The sequence below is a fragment of the Aegilops tauschii genome, chromosome 2 (assembly GCF_002575655.3).
Source record: "Aegilops tauschii subsp. strangulata cultivar AL8/78 chromosome 2, Aet v6.0, whole genome shotgun sequence".
Classification (NCBI taxonomy): Eukaryota; Viridiplantae; Streptophyta; class Magnoliopsida; order Poales; family Poaceae; genus Aegilops; species Aegilops tauschii.
The window spans coordinates 17145059-17155463 of record NC_053036.3 but is presented as its reverse complement, the minus strand read 5'-3'; positions in this window follow the sequence as shown (position 1 = coordinate 17155463).

Sequence of the window (10405 nt, the reverse complement as noted above, 5' to 3'; positions counted from 1 at the left end):
CTGGGATCTAGCAGAATTGGGTCCCGTCCCCATTCGCTATGCAGAAGGAAATCCATAAGCGGATTTCCTCCTTGATCTTCTGGATGGCTCACCAAAACTTCGATCCTCCCCTCCGAGAACATGCCATAAGAGGCTCATGCCTAAGGTATTTTTGCATGAATGAGCTGGAGCCAAAGTCCGCCCTCCCCGCACAAGATCCGCCAAACCCATCGCAGCATCAAAGCAACGTTCATGCGACGGGAGGCCACAATGCCCAAGCTGCCCTGGTCTTTGGGCATACAAATGTCAATCCACTTGACCATGTGGTACTTTTGGCGGCCATCGGCGGCCTGCCAAAAGAATCTAGCTAGCTAGGTCCTTATCAAAGGCGGCCGTCGGTGCCCCCCTGACCCACGTGGCCAGGTGCCAGCTCCCCCTGACGTATTCTCAGTGCCAGAAATTATCAAATATTTCAGAAAAAATCATACTAAATTTTCAGAGCATTTGGAGAACTTTTATTTTCGGGGTATTTTTTATTGCATGGATAATTCAGAAAACTGACATAAAATACTATTTTTACTTTATTTAATCTAAATAACAGAAAGTAAAAGGAGGGTACAGAAGGTTGTGCCTTCTAACTTCAGCCATCTCATCCTCATCAAAAGGAATCCAATAACAAGGTTGATCAAGTCTTGTTAACAAACTCATTCCAAATAACATGGAACCGGAGAAATTTCGAATAACACTAGGTTACCTCACCGGGGATATGCACATCCCCAATAATAAGAATATCATATTTCTTCTTGACAGTAGGAAGAGGGAATTCAAAACCTCCAATAATAATAGTAGGAATTTTCCCAATAGAATTGATGCTATGAACTTGAGGTTGTTTCCTCGGAAAGTGTACCGTATGCTCATTACCATTAATATGAAAAGTGACATTGCCTTTGCTGCAATCAATAACAGCCCCTGCAGTATTCAAAAAGGGTCTACCAAGGATAATCGACATACTATCGTCCTCGGGAATATCAAGGATAACAAAGTCCGTTAAGATAGTAATGTTTGCAACCACAACAGGCACATCCTCACAAATACCGACAGGTATAGCAGTTGATTTATCGGCCATTTTCAAGGATATTTCAGTAGGTGTCAACTTATTCAATTCAACTCTACGATATGAAGAGAGAGGCTTAACACTAACATCGGCTCCAAGATCACATAAGGCAGTTTTAACATAGTTTCTTTTAATGGAGCATGGTATAGTTGGTACTCTTGGATCTCCTAGTTTCTTAGGTATTCCACCCTTAAAAGTGTAATTAGCAAGCATGGTGGAAATTTCAGCTTCCGGTATCTTTCTTTTATTTGTTATAATATCTTTCATGTAATTAGCATAAGGATTCACTTTAAGCATATCAGTCAAACGCATACGCAAGAAGATAGGTCTAATCATTTCAGCAAAGCGCTCAAAATCCTCATCATCCTTTTTCTTGGATGGCTTAGGAGGAAAAGGCATTGGTTTCTGAACCCATGGTTCTCTTTCTTTACCATGCTTCCTAGCAACAAAGTCTCTCTTATCATAACGTTGATTCTTTGATTGTGGGTTATCAATATCAACAGCAGGTTCAATCTCCACATCATTATAATTGCTAGGTTGAGCATCAACATGAACATTATCATTAGCATTATCACTAGGTTCATGTTCATCACCAGATTGTGTTTCAGCATCTGAAATAGAAATATCATTGGGATTCTCAGGTGTGTCTACAACAGGTTCACTAGAAGCATGCAAAGTCCTATCATTTTTCTTTTTCTTCTTTTTAGAAGGACTAGGTGCATCTACATTATTTCTCTGAGAATCTTGCTCAATTCTCTTAGGGTGGCCTTCATGATACAAAGGTTCCTGAGTCATTTTACCCGTTCTAATAGCCACTCTAACAGCAAAGTCATGTTTACTATTTAATTCATCGAGCAAATCATTTTGAGCTTTAAGTACTTGTTCTGTTTGAGTGTTAACCATAGAAGCATGTTTGCTAATGAGTTTAAGTTCACCTTCAACTCTAGCCATATAATCACTCAAGTGTCCAATCATATAAGCGTTTTGTTTCAATTGTCTACCAACATAAGCATTGAAATTTTCTTGTCTAGCCATAAAGTCATCAAATTCATCCAAGCATTGGCCAGCAAACTTAGTAGACGGGATTTCAACTTTATCATATCTATAGAGAGAATTTACCTTTACTACCTGTGTCAGGTTATCAAGACCATGTATTTCTTTGATAAATGGTATATTAAGGCCATGTATTTCTTCAATAGGAGGTAAATTCTTAACATCTTCAGCTTTAATACCTTTTTCTTTCATAGATTTTTGCATATCTTCTGGACTGAGAAATAGAACACCTCTTTTCTTCGGAGTTCGCTTAGGAATTGGCTCAAGAAGTGTCCAATTATTTTCATTAGTCAACATATTATTCAATAGCAATTCAGCTTGATCGACTGTTCTTTCCCTGAAAACACAACCAGCACAACTATCCAAGTGGTCTTTGGAAGCATCGGTTAGTCCATTATAAAATATATCAAGTATTTCATTTTTCCTAAGAGCATGATCAGGCAAAGCATTAAGTAACCGGAGAAGCCTCCCCCAAGCTTGTGGGAGACTCTCTTCTTCAATTCGCACAAAATTATATATTTCCCTCAAGGCAGCTTGTTTCTTATGAGCAGGGAAATATTTAGCAGAGAAGTAATAAATCATATCCTAGGGACTATGCACAGAACCAGGATCAAGAGAATTAAACCAAGTTTTAGCATCACCCTTTAATGAGAATGGAAATATCTTAAGGATATAGTAGTAGCGAGATTTCTCATCAAAAGTGAACGGGGTGGCTATATCATTTAACTTAGTAAGATGTGCCAGAATAGTTTCAGATTCATAGCCATAAAAAGGATCAGATTCAACCAAAGTAATTATCTCAGGATCAACAGAGAAATCATAATCCTTATCAGTAACAAAGATAAGTGAAGTAGCAAAAGCAGGGTCATATTTCATTCTAGCATTCAGAGATTTCTGTTTCAGTTTAGCTAATATTTTCTTAAGATCAGATCTATAATTGCAAGCAAGAAAATCTCTAGCAGTTTCTTCATCCATAACATAACCCTCAGGAACAACAGGTAATTCATATTTAGGGGGAGAACCTTCATCATCACTATCTTCAATAATATCAGTTTCAATAATTTCATTCTCTCTAGCCCTAGCAAGTTGTTCATCAAGAAATTCACCTAATGGCACAGTAGTATCAAGCATAGAAGTAGTTTCATCATAAGTATCATGCATAGCAGAAGTGGCATCATCAATAACATGCGACATATCAGAATTGATAGCAGAAGCAGGTTTAGGTGTCGCAAGCTTACTCATAACATAAGGAGAATCAAGCGGAGAGCTAGATGGCAGTTCCTTACCTTCCCTCGTAGTTGAGGGATAAATCTTAGCTATTTCATCTTTCAAGTTCCTCATAGTGACCAGAAGATATAAATCCCAAGTGACTCAAAGAAAAGAGCTATGCTCCCCGGCAACGGCGCTAGAAAATAGTCTTGATAACCCACAAGTATAGGGGATCGCAACAGTTTTCGAGGGTAGAGTATTCAACCCAAATTTATTGATTCGACACAAGGGGAGCCAAAGAATATTCTCAAGTATTAGCAGTTGAGTTCTCAATTCAACCACACTTGGATAACTTAGTATCTGCAGCAAAGTATTTAGTAGCAAAGTAGTATGGAAGTAACGGTAACAGTAGCAAAAGTAATAGTAGCAGTTTTGTAGTAATTGTAACAGCAGCAACGGTAAAGTAAATAAGCAAAGAGCAATATGTGAAAAGCTCGTAGGCATTGGAACAGTGATGGATGATTATGTCGGATGTGATTCCTCATGTAATAGTTATAACATAGGGTGACACAGAACTAGCTTCAATTCGTCAATGTAATGTAGGCATGTATTCCGACTAGAGTCATACGTGCTTATGGAAAAGAACTTGCATGACATCTTTTGTCCTACCCTCCCGTGGCAGCGGGGTCCTAATGGAAACTAAGGGATATTAAGGCCTCCTTTTAATAGAGTACCGGACCAAAGCATTAACACTTAGTGAATACATGAACTCCTCAAACTACGGTCATCACCGAGAAGTATCCCGCTTATTGTCACTTCGGGGTTGTCGGATCATAACACATAATAGGTGACTATAGACTTGCAAGATAGGATCAAGAACTCACATATATTCATGAAAACATAATAGGTTCAGATCTGAAATCATGGCACTCGGGCCCTAATGACAAGCATTAAGCATAGCAAAGTCATAGCAACATCAATCTCAGAACATAGTGGATACTAGGGATCAAACCCTAACCAAACTAACTTCATTACATGGTAAATCTCATCCAACCCATCACCGTCCAGCAAGCCTACGATGGAATTACTCACGCACGGCGGTGAGCATCGTGAAATTGGTGATGGAGGATGGTTGATGATGACGACGGCGACGAATCCCCCTCTCCGGAGCCCCGAACGGACTCCAGATCAGCCCTCCCGAGAGATATTAGGGCTTGGCGGCGGCTCCGTATCGTAAAACGTGATGAAACATTTTCTCTGATTTTTTTCTCCCCGAACGTGAATATATGGAGTTAGAGTTGAGGTCGGTGGAGGTCCAGGGGGCCCACGAGGCAGGGGGCGCGCCCCCACCCTCATGGACAGGGTGTGGGCCCCCTGGTGCTGATTCTTTCACTAGTATTTTTTATTAATTCTGAAAAGTTGCTCCGTGGATTTTCAGGTCATTCCGAGAACTTTTATTTCTGCACAAAAATAACACCATGGCAGTTCTGCTGAAAACAGCATCAGCCCGGGTTAGTTCCATTCAAATCATGCAAGTTAGAGTCCAAAACAAGGGCAAAAGTGTTTGGAAAAGTAGATACGACGAAGACGTATCAACTCCCCCAAGCTTAAACCTTTGCTAGTCCTCAAGCAATTCAGTTGACAAACTGAAAGTGATAAAGAAAAACTTTTACAAACTCTGTTTGCTCTTGTTATTGTAAATATGTAAAGCCAGTATTCAAGTTTTCAGCAAGGATTACGAACTAACCATATTCACAATAACACTTAGGTCTCATGTTCACTCATATCAATGGCATAATCAACTAGCGAGCAATAATAATAAATCTAGGATGACAACACTTTCTCAAAACAATCATAATATGATATAACAAGATGGTATCTCACTAGCCCTTTCTGAGACCGCAAAACATAAATGCAGAGCACCTTTAAAGATCAAGGACTGACTAAACATTGTAATTCATGGTAAAAGAGATCCAGTCATAGTCATACCCAATATAAATTAATAGTAATGCATGCAAATGATAGCGGTGCTCTCCAGAGGGTGCTTTTTAATAAGAGGGTGATGACTCAACATAAAAGTAAATAGATAGGCCCTTCTCAGAGGGAAGCAGGGATTTGTAGAGGTGCCAGAGCTCGATTTTGAAATAGAGATAAATAACATTTTGAGCGGTATACTTTCACTGTCAACATAACAGCTAAGAGATCTTGATATCTTCCATGCTACACACATTATAGGTGGTTCCCAAACAGAATGGTAAAGTTTATACTCCCCCACCACCAACAAACATCAATCCATGCCTTGCCCGAAACACCGGGTGCCTCCAACTAACAACAATCCTGGGGGAGTTTTGTTTGCAATTATTTTGATTTGATTTGAGAATGGGACTGGGCATCCCGGTCACCAGCCATTTTCTCGTGAATGAGGAGCGGAGTCCACTCCTCTTGAGAATAACCCGCCTAACATGGAAGATACAGACAGCCCTAGTTGATACATGAGTTGTTCGAGCATCCAAAACCGAATTTCATTTGAAGGTTTGGAGTTTGGCACATACAAATTTACTTGGAACGGCAGGTAAATACCGCATATAGGAAGGTATGGTGGACTCATATGGCATAACTTTGGGGTTTATGGAGTTTGGATGCACATGCAGTATTCCCGCTTAGTACAGGTGAAGGCAAGAAAGAGACTGGGAAGCGACCAACTAGAGAGCGACAACAGTCATGAACATGCATTAAAATTAATCAACACTGAGTGCAAGCATGAGTAGGATATAATCCACCATGAACATAAATATCGTATAGGCTATGTTGATTTTGTTTTCACTACATGCGTGAACATGTCTCAAGTCAAGTTGCTCGAATCATTCAAAGGAGGATACCACCCTATCATACCACATCACAACCATTTTAATAGCATGTTGGCACGCAAGGTAAACCATTATGAGCTCCTGGCTAATTAAGCATGGCATAAGCAACTATAATCTCTAATTGTCATTGCAAACATGTTTATTCATAATAGGATGAATCAGGAACGATGAACTAATCATATTTACAAAAACAAGAGAGGTCGAGTTCATACCAGCTTCTCTCATCTCAATCATTTCATCATACATCGTCATTACTGCCTTTCACTTGCACGACCGAACGATGTGGATAATAATAATAGTGCACGAGCATTGGACTAAGCTGGAATCTGCAAGCATTCAATTCAAGGGAGAAGACAAGGTAATATGGGCTCTTGGTTAAATCAACAATAATGCATATAAGAGCCACTCAACATTTTTCATTATGGTCTTCTCCTCTCGACCCCCAAAGGAAAGAAAAGAAATAAAACTATTTACACGGGAAAGCTCCCAATAAGCAAAAGAAGAACGAGAAATCTTTTTGAGTTTTCTTTTAGTTACTACTACAAGCATGGAAAGTAAACTAACTAATTTTTTTGGTTTTTCTTAAGGTTTATCAAACACACAAGAAGAAAGCTAGAAAAAGAAAATAAACTAGCATGGATAGTACAATGAAAAAGTAAGAGCACCGACAACTAGAATGAGTGTGTGAACATGAATGTAATGTCGGTGAGAAATACGTACTCCCCCAAGCTTAGGCTTTTGGCCTAAGTTGGTCTATGCCCATGGATCGCGGCTACTCTCTCCGGTGTACTGAGGAGTGTCATCCGGGTACCACTGGCTGGCGATCTCCTCCGGATCCCACTGATAAAAGGACGGTCGATAAGGGTCAAGTGGTGGTTCCGGCTCAGGCTCTGGGGCTGATGTCTGGCCCTGGTACGCATACACGGCCTCCGGCAAGACGAGGTATGTGCTGCAGTTAAATCAAACAAAGAGGGTGCAGGCAAGATAATAGTCTCACTGTGTTTCTTATGAAATCGCAAATTATACTTAAGCATCTTCTCATCATTTTTAATGATAAACTCATGTGCTACCATGCTCTTATAATATAGAAAAGTAGGGGGCAGCAGCTTTTCCTCTTTCTCATAATGCATAATAGGTATCTTGAAGTGTTTAGCAAGGCGTGAAGCATAGATACCTCCAAAGATGCGGCCCTTTGTACGGTTCAGACATAATCGTTTAGAAATAATAGCACCCATACTAACAGAGTTATCACGAAATAAAGCATGGAACAAAATAATAATATCCAGAACACTAAGGTTGCCACAGTTTCCGTGACCAATTAAGCATCTACTAGCAAATATTGCAAAGTAACGTAGGACAGGAAAGTGTATGCTAGTAATTCTTGCATCGGAAACCTTCCTCGTTTCCCCTACAGTAATAGTATCAATAAATCCATCCACATATTTACGATGTGGTTCCTCTAAGCTGCCCCCGAAGGGTATCTTGCAAACCGCACAAAATTCATATAGTGACATCTCCCTAGCCACATATTTACGATGTGGTTCCTCTAAGCTGCCCCCGAAGGGTATCTTGCAAACCGCACAAAACTCTACTGAAGGAGGTGATTTCTTAGGATGAAAGTAAAAATTTTGCACGAAAGTATTGGTGAGTAAGAGATACTGTTCGAGTTGGTCGTGGAGGAATTCGGTGAGGCACGCATTATCAGCCAACGAATAAAAATCATCATGAATCCCGGCTGCTCTCAAGAAATCATCACAAGGCCATTCACACGGCCACACTTCCGCGACGCGAGGGAGATTATACTTGGGCTTTTTATTCTCCTTAGTTTCTTTCTCCTTTGAGCTTTGGCTAGAAGAGCCCCTCAAGAATCTCTTCATCATTTTCTGAAAATTTCTGAAATTTTTAGTTAATTACTCAAAATAAAAGTGAGCGAAACTCAACAATATTGATAGCAACTACTCCCACAAGTGCCTAGAGACTATATCATGCATTAGAACTACTTGGGACCATATAAATTTGACATGCAAGCTCAAGAACAGGGTCACCTAGGCAGCAAATTTGCAATGAATAAAGCACTAGAACAAAAACTAATTGGACCATTAGAGGAGTCACATACCAAAGAACAATCCCCCAAAGCAGTTTTGTGAATGGAGCTTTGAGCACGGAGATCGAAAATGGCAGCAAGATGAGCTAGAACTCGTGCTTGAGCTGGATAGTGATTTTTCTGGGAGGAAGAAGAAGAGCATGGGTGCAGGAATAAGTGGAGGGGAGCCACCGTGGGCCCACGAGGCAGGGGGCGCCCACAGGGGGATTGGGCGCGCCCCTGACCCTCGTGGCCAGGTGCCAGCTCCCCCTGACGTGTTCTCAGTGCCAGAAATTATCAAATATTCCAGAAAAAATCATACTAAATTTTCACGGCATTTGAAGGACTTTTATTTTTGGGGTATTTTTTTATTGCATGGATAATTCAGAAAATAGACATAAAATACTATTTTTACTTTACTTAATCTAAATAACAGAAAGTAAAAGGAGGGTACAGAAGGTTGTGCCTTCTAACTTCGTCCATCTCATGCTCATCAAAAGGAATCCACTAACAAGGTTGATCAAGTCTTGTTAACAAACTCATTCCGAATAACATGCAACCGGAGAAATTTCGAATAACACTAGGTTACCTCAACGGGGATATACACATCCCCAATAATAAGAATATCATATTTCTTCTTGACAGTAGGAAGAGGGAATTCAAAACCTCCAATAATAATAGTTGGAACTTTTCCAATAGAATTGATGCTATGAACTTGAGGTTGTTTCCTCAGAAAGTGTACCGTATGCTCATTACCATTAATATGAAAAGTGACATTGCCTTGTTGCAATCAAAAACAGCCCCTGCAGTATTCAAAAAGGGTCTACCAAGGATAATCGACATACTATCGTCCTCGGGAATATCAAGAATAACAAAGTCCATTAAGATAGTAACGTTTGCAACCACAACAGGCACATCCTCACAAATACCGACAAGTATAGCAGTTGATTTATCGGCCATTTTCAAGGATATTTTAGTAGGTGTCAACTTCAATTCAAGTCTATGATATAAAGAGAGAGGCATAACACTAACACCGGCTCCAAGATCACATAAGGCAGTTTTAACATAGATTCTTTTAATGGAGCATGGTATAGTTGGTACTCCTGGGTCTCCTAGTTTCTTAGGTATTCCACCCTTAAAAGTGTAATTAGCAAGCATGGTGGAATTTTCAGCTTCCGGTATCTTTCTTTTATCTGTTATAATATCTTTCATGTACTTAGCATAAGGATTCACTTTAAGCATATCAGTCAAACGCATACGCAAGAAGATAGGTCTAATCATTTCAGCAAAGCGCTCAAAATCCTCATCATCCTTTTTCTTGGATGGCTTAGGAGGAAAAGGCATAGGTTTCTGAACCCTTGGTTCTCTTTCTTTACCGTGCTTCCTAGCAACAAAGTCTCTCTTATCATAACGTTGCTTCTTTGATTGTGGGTTATCAAGATCAACAGCAAGTTCAATCTCTACATCACTATTTTTGCTAGGTTGAGCATCAACATGAACATTATCACATCACTAGGTTCATGTTCATCACCAGATTGTGTTTCAGCATCAGAAATAGAAATATCATTGCGATTCTCAGGTGTGTCTACAACAAGTTCACTAGAAGCATGCAAATTCGTATCATTTTTCTTTTTCTTCTTTTTAGAAGGACTAGGTGCATCTACATTATTTCTCTGAGAGTCTTGCTCAATTCTCTTAGGGTGGCTGCTACGTCTTGAGCTTGTGTTGGTTTTCCTTGAAGAGGAAAGGGTGATGCGGCACAGTAGCGTAAGTATTTCCCTCAGTTTTTGAGAACCAAGGTATCAATCCAGTAGGAGGCTCCTCAAAAGTCCCATGCACCTACACAAACAAACAAGAACTCGCAACCAACACAATAAAGGGGTTGTCAATCCCTTCACGGCCACTTGCAAAAGTGAGATCTGATAGAGATAATATGATAAGATAATATTTTTGGTATTTTTATGATATAGATTGGAAAAGTAAAAGATGCAAATAATAGTAGATTGAAAGCTTATATGATAAAAGATAGACCCGGGGGCCATAGGTTTCACTAGTGGCTTCTCTCAAGATAGCATAAGTATTACGGTGGGTGAACAAATT